Below are 13,172 nucleotides of genomic sequence, written 5' to 3' on the forward strand. Positions count from 1 at the left end.
GCCTGTCATATACACTTATATACTGTGCTGTAATACTGAGCCTGTCATATACACTTATATACTGTGCTGTAATAGCCTGTCATATACACTTATATACTGTGCTGTAATAGCCTGTCATACACTTATATACTGTGCTGTAATAGCCTGTCATATACACTTATATACTGTGCTGTAATAGTCATCCTGTCATATACACTTATATACTGTGCTGTAATAGCCTGTCATATACACAAATATACAGTGCTGTTATAGCCTGTCATATACACTTATATACTGTGCTGTAATTGCCTGTCATATACACTTATATACTGTGCTGTAATAGCCTGTCATATACACTTATATACTGTGCTGTAATAGCCTGTCATATACATTTATATACTGTGCTGTAATAGTCATCCTGTCATATACACTTATATACTGTGCTGTAATAGTCATCCTGTCATATACACTTATATACTGTGCTGTAATAGTCAGTCTGTCATATACACTTATATACTGTGCTGTAATAGCCTGTCATATACACTTATATACTGTGCTGTAATAGTCATCCTGTCATATACACTTATATACTGTGCTGTAATACTCATCCTGTCATATACACTTATGTACTGTGCTGTAATAGTCAGCCTGTCATATACACTTATATACTGTGCTGTAATAGTCCGCCTGTCATATACACTTATATACTGTGCTGTAATAGTCAGCCTGTCATATACACTTATATACTGTGCTGTTATAGCCTGTCATATACACTTATATACTGTGCTGTAATAGTCAGCCTGTCATATACACTTATATACTGTGCTGTAATAGTCCGCCTGTCATATACACTTATATACTGTGCTGTAATAGTCTGTCATATACACTTATATACTGTGCTGTAATAGTCTGTCATATACACTTATATACTGTGCTGTAATAGCCTGTCATATACACTTATGTACTGTGCTGTAATAGTCAGCCTGTCATATACACTTATATACTGTGCTGTAATAGTCAGCCTGTCATATACACTTATATACTGTGCTGTAATAGTCCGCCTGTCATATACACTTATATACTGTGCTGTAATAGTCAGCCTGTCATATACACTTATATACTGTGCTGTCGTAGTCAGTCTGTCATATACACTTATATACTGTGGTGTAATAGGCTGTCACATACACTTATATACTGTGCTGTAATAGTCAGACTGTCATATACACTTATATACTGTGCTGTAATACTCAGCCTGTCATATACACTTATATACTGTGCTGTAATAGTCAGCCTGTCATATACACTTATATACTGTGCTGTAATACTGAGCCTGTCATATACACTTATATACTGTGCTGTAATACTGAGCCTGTCATATACACTTATATACTGTGCTGTAATAGCCTGTCATATACACTTATATACTGTGCTGTAATAGCCTGTCATACACTTATATACTGTGCTGTAATAGCCTGTCATATACACTTATATACTGTGCTGTAATAGTCATCCTGTCATATACACTTATATACTGTGCTGTAATAGCCTGTCATATACACAAATATACAGTGCTGTTATAGCCTGTCATATACACTTATATACTGTGCTGTAATTGCCTGTCATATACACTTATATACTGTGCTGTAATAGCCTGTCATATACACTTATATACTGTGCTGTAATAGCCTGTCATATACATTTATATACTGTGCTGTAATAGTCATCCTGTCATATACACTTATATACTGTGCTGTAATAGTCATCCTGTCATATACACTTATATACTGTGCTGTAATAGTCAGTCTGTCATATACACTTATATACTGTGCTGTAATAGCCTGTCATATACACTTATATACTGTGCTGTAATAGTCATCCTGTCATATACACTTATATACTGTGCTGTAATACTCATCCTGTCATATACACTTATGTACTGTGCTGTAATAGTCAGCCTGTCATATACACTTATATACTGTGCTGTAATAGTCCGCCTGTCATATACACTTATATACTGTGCTGTAATAGTCAGCCTGTCATATACACTTATATACTGTGCTGTTATAGCCTGTCATATACACTTATATACCGTGCTGTAATAGTCAGCCTGTCATATACACTTATATACTGTGCTGTAATAGTCCGCCTGTCATATACACTTATATACTGTGCTGTAATAGTCTGTCATATACACTTATATACTGTGCTGTAATAGTCTGTCATATACACTAATATACTGTGCTGTAATAGCCTGTCATATACACTTATGTACTGTGCTGTAATAGTCAGCCTGTCATATACACTTATATACTGTGCTGTAATAGTCAGCCTTTCATATACACTTATATACTGTGCTGTAATAGTCAGCCTGTTATATACACTTATATACTGTGCTGTAATAGTCAGCCTGTCATATACACTTATATACTGTGCTGTCGTAGTCAGTCTGTCATATACACTTATATACTGTGCTGTAATAGGCTGTCACATACACTTATATACTGTGCTGTAATAGTCAGACTGTCATATACACTTATATACTGTGCTGTAATACTCATCCTGTCATATACACTTATATACTGTGCTGTAATAGTCAGCCTGTCATATACACTTATATACTGTGCTGTAATACTGAGCCTGTCATATACACTTATATACTGTGCTGTAATACTGAGCCTGTCATATACACTTATATACTGTGCTGTAATAGTCAGCCTGTCATATACACTTATATTCTGTGCTGTAATAGTTAGCCTGTCATATACACTTATATACTGTGCTGTAATAGTCAGCCTGTCATATACACTTATATACTGTGCTGTAATAGTCAGCCTGTCATATACACTTATATACTGTGCTGTAATACTCAGCCTGTCATATACACTTATATACTGTGTTGTAATAGTCAGCCTGTCATATACACTTATATACTGTGCTGTAATAGCCTGTCATATACACTTATATACTGTGCTGTGATAGTCAGCCTGTCATATACACTTATATACTGTGCTGTAATAGTCAGCCTGTCATATACACTTATATACTGTGCTGTAATAGTTAGCCTCTCATATATACTTATATACTGTGCTGTAATAGTCAGCCTGTCACATACACTTATATACTGTGCTGTAATAGTCAGCCTGTCATATACACGTATATACTGTGCTGTAATACTCAGCCTGTCATATACACTTATATACTGTGCTGTAATACTGAGCCTGTCATATACACTTATATACTGTGCTGTAATACTCAGCCTGTCATATACACTTATATACTGTGCTGTAATAGTCAGCCTGTCATATACACTTATATACTGTGCTGTAATAGTCAGCCTGTCATATACACTTATATACTGTGCTGTAATAGCCTGTCATATACACTTATATACTCTGCTGTAATAGTCAGCCTGTCATATACACTTATATACTCTGCTGTAATAGTCAGCCTGTCATATACACTTATATACTGTGCTGTAATGGTCTGTGTCATTACATGGGTAACCCTTAGTACCCTGCCATTACCTGTGGGCACTACCTGCAGATCCAGAGGACCAGGGATGGATGTGGCTTAGTAGGTGCTGCTCATGGTGTATGGGAGTATATGGTATCAGCTCCATGTTACTGCAGACAGGACACTTCGCACCTTGTCTGATAATTAACCCTCATTGGGATACGGTCGTATTGTCGACCCGACTTAGGTCGACAGTCATTAGGTCGACACGTTGTGTCGACAGGCAACAAGGTCGACAGGGTTCTAGGTCAACATGGATGAAGGTCGATAGGTGTCTAAGTCGACATGGAACAAGTTCGACATGGTTTTAGGTCGACATGGGTTAGTTCGACAGGTCGCGAGGTCGACATGTTTTTTTGTCACTGTTTTTTTGAGCCGACATGTGCCGACAGGCGTTATCTCATGCCCTACCATCCACTAGTGTGTGGTGGGAGAACAAAATAGTGTGACGAGCGCAGCGAGGCACTGTGCCTGAAGGATGGCGAGCGATTCGAGCGATGCGTGGGGCTGCGGTTGACTTCCAGCTGTGTCCATGTCAACTGTGTTGACATTTGGGTAAAAAAACAGTGAAAAAACCCATGTCGACTAACGCATTTGCTGACGTAAACCCATGTCGACCTAATAGTGTTGACCTAAGGACTGTCGACCTAAGTCGGGTCGACAATACGATCCACACCTCCCTCATTGGGGTGATGCAATCCCGCACTGACAGTAACGCAGCCATGGGGCATCCCTACCAGCCAGGGGCGGATCCAGGATAAAACGACAGGGGGGGCACCATGATAAAAAAGGGTTTGGGTGGGGGAGGGGCGGTGTTAGTGGTGACAAAAAGTGGCGACAAAAGTGAAGGATGTAGTTGTGCGCGCGCTCCGGAAAAGGGTGTGTGGCCACTCAACAGGGGGCGTGTCAACACCATATACAACTTCTACACATTATGCAACAAAATACTAGACCCCATTATACTTGCCCCTTACACATGATGCCAAATGGAATGAGCCAAAATTGACATAATGCCACATGGATTGAGCCAAAATTCACATAATGCCACATGGATTGAGACAAAATTCACATAATAACACACACGGATTGAGCCAAAATTCACATAATGCCAAATGGATTGTGTCAAAATTCACATAATGCCACACGGATTGAGCCAAGTGCATAAAATGCCATATGGATTGAGCCAAAATTCACATAATGCCACATGGATTGAGCCAAAATTCACATAATGCCACATGGATTGAGCCAAAATTCACATAATGCCACACGGATTGAGACAAAATTCACATAATGCCACATGGATTGAGCCAGAATTCACATAATGCCACATGGATTGAGCCAAAATTCACATAATGCCACACGGATTGAGACAAAATTCACATAATGCCACATGGATTGAGACAAAATTCACATAATGCCACACGGATTGGGAAAAAATTCACATAATGCCACATGGATTGAGCCAAAATTCACATAATGCCACATGGATTGAGCCAAAATTCACATAATGCCACACGGATTGAGACAAAATTCACATAATGCCACATGGATTGAGCCAGAATTCACATAATGCCACACAGATTAAGCCAAAATTCATTCACAATACACTTCATAAACAGGGACATATTCCACCAAAGGCTCGCATTAAACATTTACACCATAATGTCCATTACACGTTAAGTTACACGCCATTATGTCCATTATGTGTTATGCCAAACACCATAATGCCTATTAAAAATGATGCTACATAAGTGCTGCTTCTCTACATGCTCATTGCCAGAGATTCAATGCTTGTTGCCATGTGGGATTACATGCTCATTGCCAAAGGGGAATACATGCTCATGGTAAATGGGGGACAGCCGCCGCCAGGCAGAAGTGATAGCCACTGACAGTGGCAGAGCCTGCCTGTATTCAGAGCACTGCAGGTCCCGGCTATTTGAAATAATCCCCTTTTCACACCAGAAAATGCATTCCCAGGTTGGCCCCTTTTACACCAGCCTAGTCCCTGCATTTTCTGGTGTGAGGGGGAGAGAAAACCACCCCTCCCCCCTTTAACCAGTTATCTCATTTAACCGGCTATATCTTCGGAACCAACTGACCCATTTACATGAGACAAGTATTATATTGAAGAACTTTTGATCGGGCTTTGAATGATTTTGGTCCAGTGAAACTGGAACGTTTAGTTCCAGAGTAATCTGCTCTCAAAGAACATGAACAGCCATGAAATTACATTTCAAAAATAAAAAAATCGGTTTACATGCAATATCTCTGGAACCGAATGACCGATTTGGACCAGCCTGGTATCATATTGAAGGCCCAGCGATTTGGAATTGAATGAAATCAACCACAAGCTTCTGTGATGCCAGGGCGGGAACTGGCAGCCGTCGGAACCGGGTGGGGGTCGGAATTGACGGGTCCCATATTATAATATGGGGAAAAAACGTTACAGGTTTGCCAGGCGATATCTCCGGTTCCCGGGAGGCTAGAGACACGGGGCTGGGCTCGTTGGAAAGCCCTGGTCCTCATCTACAAAATAAATGACAGGGGGGGCACGTGCCCGGGTGCCCCCCCCCCCCCCCTGAATCCGCCACTGCTACCAGCTGTGTTATATGTCTGCCTTATTAATAACATGGTGCCAGGAGAGCCCACAGCCATCCCTGCTTATAACATAACCACTAGGGTGCCACTGTGTATAGATGAGCCCCTAGTTAGGCAGGGAGCCCATATGTACAGGCCTAGGTTTGGGGCCCATCTGCTGTGATCCGTTACATTACATTAGGCCAGGGGTGGCTGGACTTTTGTAACCTGGGATCTACTTTTTGTACACTTACGGTGATCTGCTGGCGTCTCCCCCTTGGCCAAATATTCGCCTCTCAGTGCAATACGCCCCTTACATAGTATGCCACATGTTACAAGCCAAAATTCACATTATGCCACACGGTACGAGCTAAAATTCACATTATGCCACACGGTACGAGCTAAAATTTACATTATGCCACACGGTACGAGCTAAAATTCACATTATGCCACACGGTACGAGCTAAAATTCACATTATGCCACACGGTACGAGCTAAAATTCACATTATGCCACACGGTACGAGCTAAAATTCACATTATGCCACACGGTACGAGCTAAAATTCACATTATGCCACACGGTTCGAGCTAAAATTCACATTATGCCACACGGTTCGAGCTAAAATTCACATTATGCCACACGATACGAGCTAAAATTCACATTATGCCACATGGTACGAGCTAAAATTCACATTGCAAGCTTTTCTCCACCCCATCCACAAGTCCACAACAACCACATGTAAAAAAGAAAAAAGCCAAGCATCTTACACCCCTGCCGCCACCACAGCCGCCTTTCATCGTTCCTGCCTCTGCCTTTCAGTGTTCCTGCCAGACACCGACTGCTCCTCAGCCCTTGCAGTGCGCGGGTGCACGGTGATGTCACCCGTGCATTGCATTACTGGGACCACTGAAGCCAGAAGACTAGCGTCTTCAGCAGGTGAGCAGGGGGCTCAATACCTAAGGAAATGATCACGATCTACCAGAGGAAGGTCTGCAATCGACCGGTAAGTTGCAATCGACGTAATGGCCATCTCTGCAGTAGTGGCGTATATTCATGTTACATCCCACAGTAGTGCTCCTTATTCATGTTACATCTCACAGTAGTGCCCCTTATTCATGTTACATCTCACAGTAGTGCCCCTTATTCATGTTACATCACACAGTAGTGCTCCTTATTCATGTTACATTACACAGTAGTGCTGTTTATTCGTGTTACATCACACAGTAGTGCTGTTTATTCATGTTACATCTCACACTAGTGCTGTTTATTCATGTTACATCACACAGTAGTGCCCTTTATTCATGTTACATCACACAGTAGTGCTCCTTATTCATGTTACATCTCACAGTAGTGCCCCTTATTCATGTTACATCTCACAGTAGTGCCCCTTATTCATGTTACATCACACAGTAGTGCTCCTTATTCATGTTACATCACACAGTAGTGCTCCTTATTCATGTTACATCACACAGTAGTGCTCCTTATTCATGTTACATCACACAGTAGTGCTGTTTATTCATATTACATCACACAGTAGTGCTGTTTATCCATGTTACATCTCACAGTAGTGCTGTTTATTCATGTTACATCACACAGTAGTGCCCCTTATTCATGTTACATCACACAGTAGTGCTGTTTATTCATGTTACATCACACAGTAGTGCTCCTTATTCATGTTACATCACACAGTAGTGCTGTTTATTCATATTACATCACACAGTAGTGCTGTTTATTCATGTTACATCTCACAGTAGTGCTGTTTATTCATGTTACATCACACAGTAGTGCCCCTTATTCATGTTACATCACACAGTAGTGCTGTTTATTCATGTTACATCACACAGTAGTGCTGTTTATTCATGTTACATCACACAGTAGTGCTGTTTATTCATGTTACATCTCACAGTAGTGCTGTTTATTCATGTTACATCACACAGTAGTGCTCCTTATTCATGTTACATCACAAAGTAGTGCTCCTTATTCATGTTACATCTCACAGTAGTGCTCCTTATTCATTTTACATCTCACAGTAGTGCCCCTTATTCATGTAACATCACACAGTAGTGCTCCTTATTCATGTTACATCACACAGTAGTGCTCCTTATTCATGTTACATCACACAGTAGTGCTGTTTATTCGTGTTACATCACACAGTAGTGCTGTTTATTCATGTTACATCTCACAGTAGTGCTGTTTATTCATGTTACATCACACAGTAGTGCCCCTTATTCATGTTACATCTCACAGTAGTGCTGTTTATTCATGTTACATCACACAGTAGTGCTGTTTATTCATGTTACATCACACAGTAGTGCTCCTTATTCATGTTAAATCACACAGTAGTGCCCCTTATTCACGTTACACCACACAGTAGTGCTCCTTATTCATGTAACATCACACAGTACTGCCTTTATTAGCATTAGACCATACAGCACATCATACAGCTCAAAGCACATGCATACATAAATTGCGTATACACGCAATTGCTGAAAAATGCCATAATGTTATTTACTTTTTAAAAATACTATTTTGAATTTGACATAGTGCCCCTTATTAACATTACATAATACAGTAGTGCCCCTTATTAACATTACATAATACAGTAGTGCCCCTTATTCACATTACATCACACATAAGTGCCGTATATTCACATTACATCACACAGTAGTGCTGTTTATTCATGTTACTCACACAGTAGTGTCTCTTATTCATGTTACATCACATAGTAGTGTTTTTTATTCACGTTACAGCATACAGTAGTGCTGTTTATTCATGTTACAACACACATTAGTGCCTCTTATTCATGTTACATCACACAGTAGTGTATCTTATTCACATTACATCACACAGTAGTGCTGTTTATTTATGTTACATCGCACAGTAGTGTTTCTTATTCACATTACATCACACAGTAGTGCTGTTTATTCATGTTACTCACACAGTAGTGTTTATTACTCACATTACAGCATACAGTAGTGCTGTTTATTCATGTTACATCATACAGTAGTGTCTCTTATTCATGTTACATCACACAGTAGTGCATCTTATTCACATTACATCACACAATAGTGCTGTTTATTCATGTTACTCACACAGTAGTGTTTATTATTCACGTTACAGCATACAGTAGTGCTGTTTATTCACATTACATCACACAGTAGTGCTGTTTATTCATGTTACATCACACAGTAGTGTATCTTATTCACATTACATCACACAGTAGTGCTGTTTATTCATGTTACATCACACAGTAGTGTTTCTTATTCACATTACATCTCACAGTAGTGCTGTTAATTCATGTTACTCACACAGTAGTGTTTCTTATTCACATTACATCACACAGTAGTGTTTCTTATTCACATTACATCACACATTAGTGCCGTATATTCACATTACATCACACAGTAGTGCTGTTTATTCATGTTACATCACACAGTAGTGTTTCTTATTCACGATAAAACATACATTAGTGCCTCTTATTCATGTTACATCACACAGTAGTGTATCTGATTCACATTACATCACACAGTAGTGCAGTTTATTCATGTTACATCACACAATAGTGTTTCTTATTCACATTACATCACACAGTAGTGCTGTTTATTCATGTTACATCACACAGTAGTGTTTCTTATTCATGTTACATCATACATTAGTGCCTTTATACAGTAGTGCCCCTTATTATCGTTACATCACTCAGTAGTGCCCCTTATTCATGTTACATCACATGGTAGTGCAGTTTATGTAGGTTACATCACACAGAAGTGCTCGTTATTCAGGTTACATCACACAGTAGTGCCCCTTATCCACGTTACATCACATACTATGCCCCATATACACTATACACATACATAAATTGCGTATACACGCAATTGCTGAAAAATGCCATAATGTTATTTACTTTTTAAAAATACTATTTTGAATTTGACATAGTGCCCCTTATTAACATTACATAATACAGTAGTGCCCCTTATTAACATTACATAATACAGTAGTGCCCCTTATTCACATTACATCACACATAAGTGCCGTATATTCACATTACATCACACAGTAGTGCTGTTTATTCATGTTACTCACACAGTAGTGTTTATTATTCACGTTACAGCATACAGTAGTGCTGTTTATTCACATTACATCACACAGTAGTGCTGTTTATTCATGTTACATCACACAGTAGTGTATCTTATTCACATTACATCACACAGTAGTGCTGTTTATTCATGTTACATCACACAGTAGTGTTTCTTATTCACATTACATCTCACAGTAGTGCTGTTAATTCATGTTACTCACACAGTAGTGTTTCTTATTCACATTACATCACACAGTAGTGTTTCTTATTCACATTACATCACACATTAGTGCCGTATATTCACATTACATCACACAGTAGTGCTGTTTATTCATGTTACATCACACAGTAGTGTTTCTTATTCACGATAAAACATACATTAGTGCCTCTTATTCATGTTACATCACACAGTAGTGTATCTGATTCACATTACATCACACAGTAGTGCAGTTTATTCATGTTACATCACACAGTAGTGTTTCTTATTCACATTACATCACACAGTAGTGCTGTTTATTCATGTTACATCACACAGTAGTGTTTCTTATTCATGTTACATCATACATTAGTGCCTTTATACAGTAGTGCCCCTTATTATCGTTACATCACTCAGTAGTGCCCCTTATTCATGTTACATCACATGGTAGTGCAGTTTATGTAGGTTACATCACACAGAAGTGCTCGTTATTCAGGTTACATCACACAGTAGTGCCCCTTATCCACGTTACATCACATACTATGCCCCATATACACTATGCTATTATTGTCTTTGCATCTCAGGTACACAGCATGAGAATGTCACACGTCGTACACCCTTTTATATATGTAAAAATTTTAGATACTCCACCTCATTTATTATATTACATAAATAATGGAAATACTCAATTGATGGATTAATGAGTTTGACAGTATTAAGACACACACGGGCAATTGCCTGTCACTGATAGCCGCATCATTCAAATAAGCGTCTGGCCAATGCAAACAATGAGGGGGCTGGACAATGACACCCAGGGAGGCGATTGGACAAGGGTATCTGAATACTTGTATTTAAATGGTACTGGGGCACCAGAGCAGGTTGCCCTGAGGAAGCGGGAAGCGAAATGCGCGCACTGGCAGTACCAGCCGTCTGGGTTAAACCTGTGTGTGTGTGTGTCCTAAACAATCATATTGAATCAGCGCTCAAATGTATTTATAAGGGCTGTAATGTACTAACCCATTTGTATATTGCAGGTCTAAGTTCGGAGCGGTGCCCGGGTTTATGCTGAAAGTTTTCAGCTCCGACCGGTAGATACTAACACCGCTCGGACTGCTCTCGTTATCTACTATTTGCTGTACACATCTGTTTAATTATAGTGGTTGAGGCCGCACCACATAGATATGATATAATTTATCTACATGATTTGTATCTAACCAGCAATCTGCAGCAATGGTTAGAATAATATGCAAGTGTAATAACTGTCTATCACCTTTCGGCAGCTCACGGCACATGAATTAATGATTTCAAAACCACATCCTGTAATAAATCTTGTACTTAAGACATACAATTACTGATTATCTGCCTATCGATTATGAGAGGACATGGGTAACTCCAATTGAAGTGGAAACTAAACAATACAGTGTATTTAATTGAAGCAGGTAGCAACAGTGTCTCACTTTTAGTACAACATGATATAATACTGGTATCAGTACATAAACTCAGTAACCTAGAGACATCTTATTTGGGTAACTCACTGATTTACACCCTATTAAGGACAAACACTTTATGGTATTGAACAGGATCTTTTCTTTGGTAACAGAGACCTCAGTAGCATATGGGCTGCGCTGATTATCACTGAGTATATTAGAGACACATATTACACACACGGCATCCCCACACGTGCTGTTTTAACATGCACTTTTTTCACTTGTTTGTCTTTATTCGTATGTTTTTAATATATTTCGCAGTTTTAACCATTGACTAATAAAGGTTAGATTTTATGGTATATTCTTTTTTCTTGTGGTGCACCGCATCTAGACACACTCTTTCTGTCCTATTAAAAATGTAATATTGCATTATACAGTAGTGCCCCTTATTATCGTTACATCACTCAGTAGTGCTCCTTATTCAGGTTACATCACACAGTAGAGTCTCTTATTCGTGTTACATCACACATTAGTGTTTCTTATTCACATTACATCACACAGTAGTGCTGTTTATTCATGTTACTCACACAGTAGTGTTTCTTATTAGTTACAGCATACAGTAGTGCTGTTTAATCATGTTAGTTACATCATACAGTAATGCCTATATTAATATTACATCATACAGTAGTGAACCTTATTCATGTTACATCACACGGTTGTGCAGTTTATGTAGGTTACATCACACAGAAGTGCTTCTTATTTAGGTTACATGACACAGTAGTGCTGTTTATTCATATTACTCATACAGTAGTGTTTCTTATTCACGTTACAGCATACAGTAGTGATGTTTAATCATGTTACATCATACAGTAGTGCATTTATTAATATTACATTATACAGTAGTGCCCCTTATTATCTTTTTTTTTTTTTTATACTTTTTATTGTATTTTTCAAAATTTTTCATACAATTGACTTTACATAAAGACATTTTATCTTTTACAGATTATTTGTATAACACAGAAATAAGCAATGTCAAACATAACATTAACTCTTGGTTTGCAATTTTAGGTTTTGCAAGAAAACCTCGTCTTGGATCGAAATAGAGGGAGATCAACTCGAGTCTATACAGATCATATTCTCTTCACTTTGTCTCTAAACATAATAAAACTTATCCTTCTGTAAAACATTTCTCTTGATTGTTTCCCTTTTTTTTTTTTTTTTCTATTATCACAAAGCCTTATAGACACAGTGATGGGAAATTTTTAGGCTCCAATTAAGGTCATCCTTGAAGAGCTGGATGTTATTATCTTGTGCGGAGTTGCACCTGACATCATGTCTTTATGCTTCTATATATTATATAAAACACATTACTTATTTAAATTAGAATCAAAATATAATTAAAAGA

This window comes from Crinia signifera, chromosome 5 (assembly GCF_055691185.1).
Source record: "Crinia signifera chromosome 5, ASM5569118v1, whole genome shotgun sequence".
In the NCBI taxonomy this organism is placed as follows: domain Eukaryota; kingdom Metazoa; phylum Chordata; class Amphibia; order Anura; family Myobatrachidae; genus Crinia; species Crinia signifera.